This window comes from Pseudophryne corroboree, chromosome 10, assembly GCF_028390025.1.
Source record: "Pseudophryne corroboree isolate aPseCor3 chromosome 10, aPseCor3.hap2, whole genome shotgun sequence".
NCBI lineage: Eukaryota > Metazoa > Chordata > Amphibia > Anura > Myobatrachidae > Pseudophryne > Pseudophryne corroboree.
This window is the reverse complement of record NC_086453.1, coordinates 158705159-158721033: the sequence shown is the minus strand read 5'-3', so window position 1 is coordinate 158721033 and position 15875 is coordinate 158705159. Positions and strand designations below refer to the sequence as shown.

The 15875-nt window shown below is 43.0% G+C and overlaps 2 pseudogenes; one reads left to right on the top strand and one right to left on the bottom strand.

Annotated features, from left to right (window-relative positions):
- Positions 1-11527: 11527 nt before the first annotated feature.
- Positions 11528-11646, bottom strand: LOC134968077 (5S ribosomal RNA; annotated as a pseudogene).
- A 1114-nt stretch (positions 11647-12760) lies between these two features.
- On the top strand, positions 12761-12879 carry LOC134968101 (5S ribosomal RNA; annotated as a pseudogene).
- Positions 12880-15875: the final 2996 nt, after the last annotated feature.

Here is a 15875-nt window from a genome sequence, read left to right as displayed (position 1 = left end):
GCACTTCCGGTTATCCATCAGATGTTCCCAGTGACTTTGGTTATAGGGATGCTTCACTCTGGACATTGAATTCTTAGTAAATATGAAGGCCACAAAAGTGTTCTTGGAATGACCTGGTTTCAATTGCACAACCCTCAGATTAGTTGCCTGGAGTCCTGTCACCAATAATGCCTGTCTCATTTCTCTCTCCTCTGAACTTCCAGTGTTCAGCCACAACCAGACTTACCAGAACCCTATAAAGACTTCATAGATGTCTTCAGCAAGCTGCCAATACTCTGCCACCCCATTGGGATTAGGATTGCCTCGTCGACCTCCTGTCTGGGAAATCTCAATATAGGGGACAAATCTATCACCTCTCGTTTCCCGAGACTCAAGCAATGACTGATTATATCAAGAAAAATGTACAAAATACTTCATATGACCCACATCTTCTCCAGAAAAGGCTTATGACCATGTATTGACTACTGGGGTTTGATCACCATCAAAAACAGTTATCCACTCCCTTTAATAACTGAGCTCTTTGATTGAGTAAATGGGCAATTATCTTTACTGAACTGGATCTTCGTGGAGCCCACAACCTAATATCAATCCAATAAAGAGACAAGTGAAAGACTGCCATCAATACCAGGGATGGGCAAGTATTTGGTGATGCCCTTCGGCTTGTGTAATGCACCTGCAGTCTTTCAACATTTTTTTAATGAGATTTACAAAGATATCCTGTACAAGTTTGTGGTTGTCTACTTAGATGACATTTTAATTTTTTCCCAAGATCTATCCTCTCATCGGCATCAAATCCGGGATGTTGTGAGTCGCCTCGGGAAAAATTGTTTCTATTGAAAAATATTTAAATGCACTTTCTCAGTTCCTTCAATACCCTTCCTTGGATATAAAAACTTCTGGTAATGAACTTCGGATGGATCCAGAGAAGCTTGAATCTATTTACAGATGGTCCCTTCCTATGACTTTGGAAGAAAACGATTCATTGGATTTCCCAATTATTACAGGAAATTCATACAAGGGTTATCCACTCTTATGTCTCGCAGCTCTCACTCATAAAGGTGCCAGTCCATCCCACTGGTCAGAAGAAGTGTTCCTGTATTTCATCTTCTCAAACAAGCCTTTTTCTCCAACCCAAGTATTACATCAACCTGTGTCAGGGCAGGCTGTGTTTGTGGATCTGTTGGACTCAGTCCACCTGAAGGAGCGGATGCCCCTGAGTGCTGGAAACAAGGAGGACGAAGATAATTCCTTCTCATATATTTATTTAAAACAACAGAACTGAGAAGCTGAGGCAAAAGTTCAGGATTAGAGAGCTGCAGGGAATGGAGTCACTGCATGACACAAGGCGTGAACGAAGATCTGTAACAACTGGATGCTGGGTGATGTGGTATCGTGTATGGAGAACTGTGAAGACTGGATGCTGGATGATATGAAAAACGTGGATGAAGCAAAATTTGTTGAGGATCAAAGGCTTTAGGAGTGATATGTGAAAGGCATTAGGGATCTTGAAGGAAGACGGCAGTTTGACTTTGAAAGATACAGGGTTAAGCACTCTTTCTATAAGAAAAGGACCAATGTACCTGGGCGCAACTTTCATGGAGGGTACTTTGAACTTGAGATTGCGAGTGGATATCCATACTTGGTCCCCCACCTTGTAACTGGGCACTGCCTTTCATTTTCTATCCATGTAGGATTTATAACGTAAGGGGAGGTTTTAACTAAAGACTTGCGTACTTGAGTCCAAATTTTGGAAAGTTGCTTGAGAACTAAATCCGACGCTGGCACTTCTTGAGTTGGGAGAGATCGAAACACCGGTACTCGCGGATGGAAACCATAGTTGACATAGAATGGCATGGACTCTGAAGAAGAGTGGAAAAGATTGTTATGAGCGAACTCTGCCAGCGGAAGATAGTCCGACCAATCATCTTGAGACGAGGAACTATATAAACAAAGGAAGGTTTCCAGATCTTGGTTTACTCATTCTGTTTGTCCATCCGACTGGAGGTGATATGCTGAAGAATGACTCAGTTTGATGCCTAGGGAACAACAAAGTGCTTTCCAAAATTTGGTCACAAATTGCGTGCCCCGATCTGAAACAATTTCTAAAGGGAGACCATGCAACCTGAAGATCTCAGAGTTTAATAATTTGGCAAGTACTGGGGCCGAGGCCAGCCCAGTTAGAGGAATGAAATGGGCTATCTTTGAATATCTATCCACCACTACCCAGATGGTATTTTGTCCCTTCGATGGGGGTAACTCAGTTATAAAATCCATTGAAATATGGGTCCAAGGCTTTTCGGGTATGGATAATGGAAGAAGCAACCCAGGTGATGGGCCCTTGGGGTTCTTGTGTTGGGCGCATTTTGAACAAGCGGCTACAAATTCTTGAACGTTAGTTCTAAGGCGTGGCCACCAGTAGGACCATAAAAGGAATTCAAGAGTCTTGTGGACCCCAGGATGACCCATAAAAGATGAAGCATGGGCCCAAGACAATAGTCTTTTCCGGAGATTTGGGGAAACAATTTTTTTTCCAGGCCGGGATACAGGAGCTGAAGAAATCTGAGTTGTTAAAAAAGAAGTTGGACTTACGATAGCTTATTCATCCTTTAGATCATTAGATTCAGAAGATTTGAAGGAGCGGGAAAGGGCATCAGCTTTCTTATTCAAGGATCCTGGGCGAAAAGTGAGCTTGGAATTAAACCGGGTGAAAAATAGAGCCCATCTTGCTTGCCGTGGATTGAGACATTGGGCTGTTTGAAGATAGAGTAGATTTTTATGATCGGTGATGGGATGTTGGGCTCCTTCCAAAAGATATCTCCATTCCTCGAATGCTAACTTAATGGCAAGCAATTCCTGCTCCCCGATGGCATCGTTTCGTTCGACAGGCAGGATGTATCTTTTTGTCCTCGGTAACTTGGGATAAAACAGCTCCAACTGCCTCCGTGGAAGCATCCACCTCCATAAGAAATGGACGATCAAGGTCAGGTTGGCGAAGAATGGGGGCAGTTGTGAAAGCTTGTTTCAAATCGAGAATAGCTTTAGTAGCTTCAGGGGTCCAATTCGCGGAATCTGCTCCTTTACATGTTAAGGCTGTGATGGGTGCAACCAAGGTGGAGTAACCCTTTTTTTCTGTAGAAATTGTTAAAGCCAAGGAAGCGTTGAATCCCTTTGAGAGACGTGTGGGCTGACTAGTCGCGAATAGCTTGAACTTTGGCAGGATCCATCCATAGTTCTGATCTGGAAATGATGAAACCTAAAAATGAATTAGACGCTACCTCGAATGTACATTTCTCCAATTTATAGAATAATCAATTCTTCCTCAGACGAGCTAACACTTCCTTGACTTGGAGACAATGGGACTCTAGATCTTTGGAGAATATTAGGATATCATCTAAGTATACCACCAAGCATTTATAGAGAAGATCCCAGAAAAGTTCATTCACATAAGTTTGGAAAACCGCTGGGGCATTACAGAGACCAAACGGCAACGAGGTACTCGTAATGCCCATCTCGAGTATTAAAAGCCGTTTTCCATTCATCCCCAGCACGAATTCTAATCAAATAGATCAAGTTTGGTAAAAACTGTGGCCCTTCACTCGATGGAACAGTTCAGGGATCAGCGGAAGTGGATACTGATTTTTGATAGTGATCTCATTGAGTCCATGGTATTCGATGCAAGGTAGCAGGTCACCATCTTTTTTCTTAACAAAAAATAATCAGGCCCCTGCAAGAGACAAAGATGGTCTAATGAAGCCTCTGGCCAAATTTTCTTGTATGTAGTAAGACATAGCCTGAGTCTAAGGTATTGACAGCGGGTAAATTCGGCCTCTGGGAGGAGTCTTCCCTGGCACCAAATCAATCAGGCAATCCCATTCATGGTAAGATGGTAAGGAATCTGCCCCTTGCATACTGAAGACGTCATGGTAAGACTGGTAACTCGTGGGTATTTCGGAGACATGAACTGAATAAAGAGGTTTAACAGAGGTCAAAAAAGCATCGGTGCAGGATTCTCCCCAGGATTGGACCTCCATAGTTTGCCAACAGATTTCTAAATTGTGTTTCTGTAACCAAGGTAATCTGAGAATTATGTCATGAGAGGCTTTGGGAATCACTAGGAAGGAGATATATTCAGAGTGTAATACGCCCGTCTTCATTCTAAGATATGTAGTTTGTAGGATGATTATACCATTAGGGATTCGACTCCCATCCACCGCCGTGACAGCAATAGCCTGTTCCAAGGGCACAGTTAGAATCTTAAATTGCTGGACGAAGGCAGAAGAAATGAAGTTCCCTGCTGCTCCAGAGTCTAATAAAGCTGAGACCAAGAAGACAGAAGATGGAATTTCCAAATGAATGGGCAGAGTTGGCTCCTTTCCTGTACGTGATTCTAAAGTAACTCATAGCTTAACCTCTCTGGAATAAGCTAGGAGTGGGAGTTTTCCGGCCGGAGTTTACAGGCCTTCACGAAGTGATCCAAAGAGCCTCAATACATACAGAGGTTTCCTTGACGGCGACGATAGCGCTCTTCTTCCAAAAGCCGAGAGCGGCCGATTTGCATCGGCTCTTCAGTTACTGGGGCAGATGGTGATGAAGAGGGATCTTGCCGAGGTCTAAACCGGAAACGAGGACTTGGACGCTTTCTCCAGACAACATTCCCTATACCGTAAGTCCAGTTTGTTACAAGTAGAAATCAGATCATCCAGTTTCATGGGCACATCCTGAACCATCAAATCATCCTTAATCCTGTCAGAAAGGCCATTCCAAAAGGCAGCAATTAAGGCCTCCTCATTCCACCGTAATTCAGAGGACAAGATACGGAACTGGATTACATACTGACTGACGGAACGCGAGCCCTGCCATAGACGAAGTATCTCAAGGGAAGCTGAGGTGGTTAGGCCCGGCTTGTCGAAGATCTTCCTGAATGAAGAAACAAATTCAGAATAATTGGAGAGGATTGGATCCCCTCTTTCCTAAAGCGGAGACGCCCACTCCAGAGCTTGACCAGAGAGTAAAGAAATAATATATGCGATCTTGGTGCGGGCCGATGGGAAATTGGCCGACTGAAGCTCAAACTGGATTTCACACTGGTTACGGAATCCCATACAAAGTTTTGAGGAGCCGTCGAACTTGCTAGGTGGAGGTAGCTGCAGAGCCAGTTGTCGGGGAAACTACTGCAGGAACAGAAATTACCGGAGCTGGAAACTGTGGGGCCCTAATGGCCGCATGAAGAGCTTGTATCTGATCAGACATGGTCTGCATAAATTGCACAATCTGCGACTGAGTAGACTCCTGAATCTCCAGGAGTGAGAGAATATTGGCTGTAGCATCGCCTCCGGAGGCCAGGTCGATTGTCGGATCCATGGGGCTAGTGCTTACTGTCAGGGAAGGCTGTGTTTGTGGATCCGTTGGACTCAGTCCACCTGAAGGGCCGGATGCCCCTGAGTGCTAGAAACAAGGAGGACGAAGATAATTCCTTCTCATATAGAGAACTGCAGGGAATGAAGTCACTGAATGACACAAGGCGTGAACGGAGAACTGTAACAACTGGATGCTGGGTGATGTGGAAATGTGTATGGAGAACTGTGAAGACTGGATGAAGAACTGTGGAAACCGGATCCTGGATGATATGAAGACGTGGATGAAGAACTGTGTTAACTGGATGCTGGATAATATGAAGACATGGGTGAAGAACTGTGGAAACTGGATGCTGGATGATATGAAGACGTGGATGAAGAACACAAGCTGCAGCTAGCGAACCGCAACGAGAATCCTGCGGAACCCAAAGGCACTGGTGGGAGAGTGGTCAACCGTGACTGCACAGTGGAGAGCTGGCGAGCGTTGTACAGCGAGAGTCGGCTGAGAATTCGGAGATCCTGACGGAACCAATTACAAGAGATGCACAGAACAAATTGCGGGAGCACAGAACTAGGTACAGAGTAACCACAACAAAGCACTGGCACAGAATGCAACAATCCCAGCTTATTTATAGGCAACAGGAAAACAGGACTGGCTGGCACTCACCCTTCACACTAATTGGTGCTACCCTTGGTCTCCAACATGGCAACTCCCAGCACTGCAGACACGACAGGGAGCTGCTGGCCACTAGGTCCTCCCTCCAGCCTCCAGGAAGCCGCACTCACGCTGCCCGACCCAGCCGCATCCCTGTGCAGCCACAGAGCCGCCGCAGATAGCCCACCGGCAATGGCCGAATGGCGGGACCCGCAACGGTAAGCCATTTATTCTTGATGTGGATGCTTCCACAGTCAGTGTTGGTGCAGTACTATCTCAGACCTTTGAAGATGGCAAACTTCATCCATGCTTGTTTTATTCTCACAAATTCATGCCTGCCGAGATAAACTATGCTATCGGTAATCAAAAACTTCTGGCTATAAAATTGACTAGAATAAAGGTACTCTTTGAAGGAGCAAAATCTCCAATTACCATTTGTACAGACCGCAAAAATCTGCTTTACCTGAAGCCTGTAAAATGTTTGAATAAATACCAAGCCCACTGGGCTTTTTTTTCCAGATTTAACTTTCAAATTGCCTCTCGATCAGGTTCCCAAAATGTGAAAGCAGGTGCTTTATCTAGGTCCATGGTTGAAGATGAAAATTTGGTTTCTGATGAGTGACCCATTATCAGTCCCACTGCTTTTGCTTCTACCCAAGTTTCTCCTGAGTCTCCACCCAGGAACATTATTGTGTTTGCAGAGCTCTGACATTTTTTTTTAACTTGGGCACGTTTCCAAATTTTCTGGTCATCCAGGTATCCAAAAGAGATACAAGCTTCTCCAGCAAACCTATTGGTGGCCAAGCATGAAACCGGATGTCAAAGAATTTGTGGCTTCTTGTCCTAAGTGTGTCCAACACAAAGTATTTAATTAAGCAACTGCAGGAGTTCTTCAGCCTTTGTCAATTCCCAGTCGTCCATGCTCTCATTTGTCCATGGTCATCATATCTGCTTTACCGCAGTCTCAAGGGTGTAATACTATCTGGATGATCACTGACAGATTCTCTAAGATAGGTAATTTTGTACCATTCATTGGACTACCATCAGCACCCAAGTTAGCCCAAGTTTTCCTTTGAGAGGTTTTTAGATTACATGGCCTTCCCACAGTGATAATTCCTAATCAGGGTGTTCAATTTGTGGCTAGATTCTGGAAAGCCCTATGCTCTGCCTTACAAGTCCAGTTGAAATTCTCCTCTTCATAATATTGCCAATCCAATGGGCAAACAGAAAGGATAAAACAGGAGACCTTCCTGAGACTTTATATTGCTTCCTCGTAGGATAATTGGGTGGACTTCTTACCCTGGGTAGAGATTGCCCACAATTTCAGATATCATTCCTTCTCAGATACTATACCATTTTTTGCAGTGTGTGGTCAGAATCCCAGAGTTACTGACTTCCAGACCTTATCCATTGCGGATGTTACTGCAGCCAACTCCACGTTTCAGAAGTTTTCTCTGTTTTGGAAGAAAATACATCTGTTTCTTAAGAAAGCTTCAGGTTGTTACAAGATGTTTGCTGATCACAAAAGGTGAGCTGTACCAAGTCTGAAACCAGGAGACAAAGTTTGGCTTTCCACCAAGAATCTTCATCTCAAGGTACCCACAATGAAATTTTCTCCAATATTTTCCAGTGGACTGGGTTTTTAACCTGGTGGCTTACAAGCTAAAGCTGCCTCCTTATCTGAAAATTCCCAAGGGACATAATTAATACAGTCCGAGTTTGCCAGAAGTGTGGGATGCCGGCCGATCTCGGGAAGCAGCAATCATTAACCAGGCAAAACCATGCCTTGCAAATGATTGCCAATTTAAAAAACTTACAAGATCGGTCGGCATCCTGCACCAGATTCTATTACATATAGAGTTGTGCAGCTGGCACTTTTCGTGTTTTGTTTTTTGGTTTTGGTTCTTATCCCACTTTTGTGTTTTGGTATTGACTTGGTTTTGCCAAAACCACCCTTTCGTGTTCTGGTTTTGGCTTTGGATCTGGATGATTTTTGAAAAAAACATAAAAATGGCTAAAATCACAGAATTTGGGGGTAATTTTGATCGTACGGTATTATTAACCTCAATAACATTCATTTCCACTCATTTCCAGTCTATTCTGAACACCTCACAAGATTGATTTTAGGCCAAAAGGTTGCACCGAGGTGGCTGTATGACTAAGCTAAATGACACAGGTGTGCGGCACAAACACCTGGCCCATCTAGGAGTGGCACTGCAATGTCAGACAGGAGGGCAGATATAAAAAAAAGTCCCCAAACAGCACATGATGCAAAGAAGAAAAAGAGGTGCACCAAGGCTGCTGTATGACTAAGCCAAGTGACACAAGTGTGCGGCACATACACCTGGCTCATCTAGGAGTGGCACTGCAGTGTCAGACAGGAGGGCAATTTTAAAAAAACTAGGCCCCAAGCAGCACCTCATTGGCCCATCTAGGAGTGGCACTGCAGTGGCAGACAGGAGGGCAGAGATCCAAAAAAAAGGCCCCAAACAGCACATGATGCAAAGAAGAAAAAAAGGTGCACCAAGGTTGCTGTATGACTAAACTAAGCGACAAAACCACCTGGCCCATCTAGCAGTGTCACGCAGTAGCTGAATGTTGAGAGTGGGACGCAATTGTTCGGTCCACTGACAGCATCTCCAGCACGCCCCTGTCATTTTTTTTAAAAAAGTCTGCAATTGGTGGACTTCTACGGCAGTACCCCAGGACTAATACAGCAGTACCCCTGGACTCATATGGCAGTGTCAGACAGGATGGTACTTTTCAAAAACTAGGCCCCAAACAGCACCTCATGCAAAGATGTCAAAGAGGTGCAATGAGGTAGCTGTATGACTAAGCCAAACGACACAAACAATTCCAACTGGAATTATACGTCCAAATCACTGGAATTATACGCCCAAATCACTGGAATTTTACGTCCAAATCACTGGAATTAAATGGCAGAATAATTGGAATTATACATCCAAATCACTGGAATTAAATGACAGTACCACTGAACATATACGGAAGTGTCAGACAGGATGGCACTTTAAAAAAATAGTCCCCAAACAGCACATGATGATAAGAAGAAAAAAAAGGTGCTAGATGGAATTGTCCTTGGGCCCTCCCACCCACAATTATGTTGTATAAACAGGACATGCACACTTTAACAAACCAATCATTTCAGCGACAGGGTCTGCCACACCACTGTGGCTGAAATGACTGGTTTGTTTGGGTCCCCGCCAAAAAAGAAGCAATCAATCTCTCCTTGCACAAACTGGCTCTACAGATGCAAGATGTAAACCTCATCCTCCGATTACTCACCCCTTTCACTGTGTACATCCTCCTCCTCCTCACAGAGTATTAATTCATCCCCACTGGAATCAACTATCACAGGTCCCTCTGTACTTTCCGGAGGCAATTGCTGGTACAGGTCTTCCCGGAGGAATTTATAATTAATTTTGATGAACATCATCTTCTCCAAAATTTGTGGAAATAACCTCCTACGCCAATCGCTGACAAGGTTACCGGCTGCACTAAACACTCTTTCGGAGTACACACTGGAGTAAACTTAGGTAACTTAGGTAAAATAAAGCCAGTTTGTGCAAGGGCATCCAAATTGCCTCTTTTTCCTGCCAGTATACATATGGACGGTCTGACATGCCTACTTGGATGCTGTCACTCATATAATCCTCCACCATTCTTTCAATGGTGACAGAATCATATGCAGTAACAGTAGACATGTCAGTAATCGTTCGCAGGTCCTTCAGTCCGGACCAGATGTCAGCACTCACTCCTGACTGCCCTGCATCACCGTCAGTGGGTGGACTAGTAAATCTTATCCTTTTTCTTGCAGCCCCAGTGGCAGGAGAAATTGAATGACGAGCTGTTGACGGGTCACGTTCCGCTTGAGTTGACAATTTACTCACCAGCAGGTCTTTGCACCTCTGCAGACTTGTGTCTGCTGGAAAGAGATACAATGTAGGCTTTAAACCTAGGTTCGAGCACGGTGGCCAAAATGTAGTGCTCTGATTTCAACAGATTGACCACCCTTGAATCCTGGCAAAGCGAATGAAGGGCTCCATACTTTGCGGAATCGCTCCAACTTTGCTCCTCCTTCAATTTCTCCAGCTGCTTCTGCAAAAGCCTGATAAGAAGACCTATCTCAAGCTGCCAGTGTCTGAACTGACTTCACGTGTGGCAAGTTCGAAGGGTGGAGAACCTTGCACAAGACAGAAATCATTCTCCACTGCGCTTGAGTCAGGTGCATTCCCCCTTCTTTGCCTATATCATAGGTGGATGTATAGGCTTGAATGGCCTTTTGCTGCTCCTCCATCCTCTGAAGCATATAGAGTGTTGAATTCAACCTCGTTACCACCTCTTACTTCAGTTAATGGCAGGGCAGGTTCAGGAGTGTTTGCTGGCGCTCCAGTCTTCGGCACGTGGTGGCAGAATGTAGAAAGTGGCCTGCAATTTTTCGGGCCACCGACAGCATCTCCTGTACACCCCTGTCATTTAAAAAAAAATCTGCACCACCAAATTAATTGTATGTGCAAAACATGGGACGTGCTGGAATTTGCCCAGATGTAATGCACGCACAATATTGGTGGCGTTGTCCGATATCACAAATCCCCAGGAGAGTCTAATTGGGGTAAGCCATTCTGCGATGTTGTCCCTCAGTTTCCAGATTAACAGAGAGGTTTGGTTTGGTTCCGCACAGGAAAGTTATTATAGCAAACTGTTAGACTAACCAACAATACTGAGCATAGAGATCCTTTAAAAAGGTACCTGATAATTATTATAGGTTGGTGGTGCTCCCAGAGTCAGTAATAAATTGAATAGGAAAGAGAAAAAAGAAAGACTCTGTGTTGGGGCACACTTTGAAATTTGTAAATTTATTAAAACTTAACTTTTAATTGAGTTCCGCATAAAAAAAGGGTAGGTTTGATACAGAAAAATGTTCAAATACACTAAATAAACATATATTGGTAAAAATCTTCACAGAAAATGTGTTCAAATGTATAAAGTATATAAATAAATAAAGTAGTTGATAAATTCCACACAGGGAAAGAAGAATCTGATTCAAAATTAACTAACAAAAATCAGGATAAGCCTGATAACAAATTAGGAGCACCTATGGTGAAAAATATATGGAAAACAAATATATGCCTGGTTGATCAAGATAAAGGGCACAAATAGATGAAAATGAAATGAAATCACAATTGTAGTGACAATAGGTTATTAGAAATCTATTAGCCTAATTGATCAAGATAGAGAGCACAGGTAAGTATAATTATAAATATAATTCACAATTGAAATGTTAATTAACTGATGGTAATCCCCTGGTCGAAGCTATGTTTGCTACCGAGAAGATCCTCGTAAGAATTTGATTCCAAACGACATTCATAAGAAAATAAAACTAAGATTGCAAAAAATAGTGGTGATCTAAGGTTATTAGGGAGTAGCCAAGAAGTAGGTACAGACTTTGAAAATTCGGAAGTTGCTCTAACACTTCTGCTGTTTGTGATCAGAGGTTAAATCTTTACTGCACCTGATATTCCCAAGTGGTCACCCAGCTGGGTACTAATCAGGCTTATCAACGCTTAGCTTCCAAGATCGGATGAGATTGGGCGTTTCCGCTGAAATATGGCACTAATTGAAACACTATGACACAAATGAGAGAGTGTAATAGAGGATGAGCAACAAGAGTACTTCTGCTGTCCAGTTAATAGCGCAGATTCTCTGTTACTACAGGCATTGCAGAGAGTGGTATCGCATCTGGATGAGAGGGTACACAATTATAGGTGAGATAAGTAGAGGATAGGGAGGGGACCCCACCTTCTGCTGTCCACTGTCTTATATGTTATAGCGGACAGTGGATGAGAGAGGTAGGTTAGGCTCACCTATTGAAAGTAAAGGTTTGAAGACAATAAGATGTACTCAGAAAAGTCGATTTATAACAGGCACCTTTGCTAAGCCAAAGGACCAGTATAGAGAAAATTACGAGAAAAAGAGCCACCCTGGTGAAACAAGCCACCCTGGTGAAACGGCGGTCTGTGCTCAGTGATACTGAACCTTTTGTAGTTCAGATCACTCCCTGGTATCCCCTGGTATTGTATGTGTCCACTGGGACTCTCTGCATTACTACCAATTATTTCATTATTATCATATATATTTCTTTCTTTGTTTGCTAAAGTGATCCTTAGATTTTTCTTAGATTGCCATAGACCACTTTTATCTTTTCCATATAAAATGCTTATGTCTCTTAGCATTTTTACGTGCATAGCAGTATGTCGTATAATTTGTTTCTAAGCCTACTTATTTGTAATTTGTGCATGTTTCTTATCAGCACTATAACAATGGCTATCCTGCTACCTAGTTATTTCATAACTATCATTATGTAACCTAATTTAGGCTCTTTTTCTCGTAATTTTCTCTATACTGGTCCTTTGGCTGAGCAAAGTAGCCTGTTATAAATCGACTTTTTTGAGTACATCTTATTGTCTTCAAACCTTTACTTTCAATAGGTGAGCCTAACCTACCTGTCTCATCCACTGTCCGCTATAACATATAAGACAGTGGACAGCAGAAGGTGGGGTTCCCTCCCTATCCTCTACTTATCTCACCTATAATTCTGTACCCTCTCATCCAGATGCGAGACCATTCTCTGCAATGCCTGTAGTAACAGAGAATCTGCACTATTAACTGGACAGCAGAAGTACTCTTGTTGCTCATCCTCTATTACACTCTCTCATTTGTGTCATAGTGTTTCAATTACTGCCATATTTCAGCAGAAACGCCCAATCTCATCCGATCTTGGAAGCTAAGCGTTGATAAGCCTGATTAGTACCCAGCTGGGTGACCACTTGGGAATATCAGGTGCAGTAAAGATTTAACCTCTGATCACAAACAGCAGAAGTGTTAGAGCAACTTCCGAATTTTCAAAGTCTGTACCTACTTCTTGGCTACTCCCTAATAACCTTAATCACCACTATTTTTTGCAATCTTAGTTTTGTTTTCTTATGAATGTTGTTTGGAATCAAATTCTTACAAGGATCTTCTCGGTAGCAAACATAGCTTCGACCAGGGGATTACCATCAGTTAATTATCATTTCAATTGTGAATTATATTTATAATTATACTTACCTGTGCCCTCTATCTTGATCAATTAGGCTAATAGATTTCTAATAACCTATTGTCACTACAATTGTGATTTCATTTCATTTTCATCTATTTGTGCCCTTTATCTTGATCAACCAGGCATATATTTGTTTTCCATATATTTTTCACCATAGGTGCTCCTAATTTGTTATCAGGCTTATCCTGATTTTTGTTAGTTAATTTTGAATCAGATTCTTCTTTCCCTGTGTGGAATTTATCAACTACTTTATTTATTTATATACTTTATACATTTGAACACATTTTCTGTGAAGATTTTTACCAATATATGTTTATTTTGTGTAGTTGAACATTTTTCTGTATCAAACCTACCCTTTTTTTTACCCTTTTTTTATGCGGAACTCAATTAAAAGTTAAGTTTTAATAAATTTACAAATTTCAAAGTGTGCCCCAACACAGAGTCTTTCTTTTTTCTCTTTCCTAGTCCCTCAGTTTCCGTAAGAGGCACACAGCTGACAACCTCTTACGGAAAGCTGTGATACATAGCGTAGCCTGCCTACGAATGAGTTGGCGTTTGCAAGATGCTGCTACTGTTGCCACTGCTGTTGTTGCTGCGGGAGGCCATATATCTACCCAGTGGGTTGTCACAGTCATATAGTCCTTAGTCTGCCCTGTTCTACTTGTCCACATGTCCGTGGTTAAGTGGACACTGGATACAACCGCATTTTGTAGATCTTCCAGTTCAGTTAGAAGATTTAATCTACATGTGTTTTAAGATAGACCTACATCTCAGAAAAAGAGGTCTAGAGTGGCAGGAAAAAGTTTTCTCTAGAGTTTCTTCCCCTCCTCTGCATCGTCCAGTGTCTGCTAGCACAGAAGAACCTAAGCAAACTGGTAGATCTAGGCTCTCACCGGAAGAATGATCCAGGAGCCAAAAAAAAAAAAAAATGTGTTTGTATTGTGCCGCTTCCGGTCACTTTATCAGGTGCTGTCCCGAGTGTCCAGGGAAACACCAAGCCCCAACCTGCAATGGGGGAGTCAGGTTAGGCCGTTTAATAAAGTCTCCTCCTTCTCCTGCCTTAGTACTTCCAGTTACCCTTGAGACTCCAGCAGGTTCCTATCACGTCTCTGCCCTGGCGGACTCTGGGGCAGCAGGGAACTTCATTACCTCAGACCTTGCTAAGAAATGTAATATTCCAGTCTCTTCATTGTCTCAACACCTCTACCTGACTGCAGTCGATGGTAGTAAAATTCTTGGCAGTGATGTCACACATCAGACAGCTCCTGTTACCATCCAAGTGGGGGTTCTTCATCAGGAACGCATTGAGTTTCTCATCATTCCTAAGTCTTCTTACGACATTGTGCTAGGTTTGCCGTGGTTACGAATCCACAAACCTTGCATCAATTGGGCCTCGCTTCAGATTGAGGAATGGAGTGATTATTGCCAGAAGCATTGCGTAAGTGAAGTAACTCCTATCTGGTCCACTGAGATTAAGCCCTTGCCCAGCCTACCCACAGCATATGAAGAATTTTGTGATGTATTTAGTGAACAGGCAGCTGATGTGTTACCTCCTCATCGTAAATGGGATTGCCCCATTGACCTTATTCCCGGAAAGTCTCCTCCTAAGGGGTGCACATACCCACTCTCGGTACCCGAGACTAAAGCAATGTCTGATTACATTCAGGAAAATCTGCAAAAAGGTTTCATCCGCCCTTCCTCCTCTTCCACTGGAGCGGGTTTCTTCTTTGTAAAAAAAAAAAAGATGGAGGCCTGCGTCCCTGCATTGATTATAGAGGCTTAAAAAACATAACAGTCAAAAACAGTTATCCTCTTCCGCTCATAACTGAGCTGTTCGATCATGTCAAGGGAGCAAAGGTCTTCACTAAACTGGACCTCAGAGGAGCATATAACTTAATCAGAATCCGTGGGGGCGATGAATGGAAAACAGCTTTTAACACCATAGATGGGCATTACGAGTACTTTGTAATGCCCTTAGGGTTAAGTAATGCCCCTGCAGTTTTCCAACAGTTTGTGAATGATATATTCAAAGATGTATTATACAAGTTCCCCGTAGTATATCTTGACCACATCCTGATATTTTCCCAAGATCTCCAAACCCATCGCAGTCAGGTGAAAGAAGTCCTGTCCTGTTTACGTGCAAATATATTGTACGGTAAACTCTCCAAGTGTACCTTTGAAGTACTCTCTATACCAGTGATGGCTAACCTTGACACTCCAGCTGTTGTTGAGCTACATATCCTAGCATGCCCAGCTACATTTTTGATATTTGGCCATGCTAAAATGGATGCAGGGTATGCTGGGATGTGTAGTTCAACAACAGCTGGAGTGTCAAGGTTAGCCATCACTGCTCTATACCTTTCTTGGGGTACATTATCTCTGACTCAACATTACAGATGGCCCCCGAAAAACTTGAGGCCATTAATGGTTGGTCCCAAATAATTACACTAAAGGCTTTCCAGCGCTTCATTGGCTTTGCCAATTATTATAGAAAATTTATCAGGGAATTCTCCACGCACATCTCTCCAATTACAGCCCTGACCAAAAAAGGAGCAAATCCCGCAGCCTGGTCCGAAGAAGCCTTGTCCTCATTCCATCTGCTAAAACAAGCCTTCATCTCGGCTTCTATTCTCCAGCAACCAGTCCCTGATAAGCCCTTTTCCCTTAAAGTTGATGCTTCTAATGTGGGTATTGGCGCAGTGCTATTCCAAACCGCAGAAGATGGGAAGCAACATCCATGCGGTTTTTT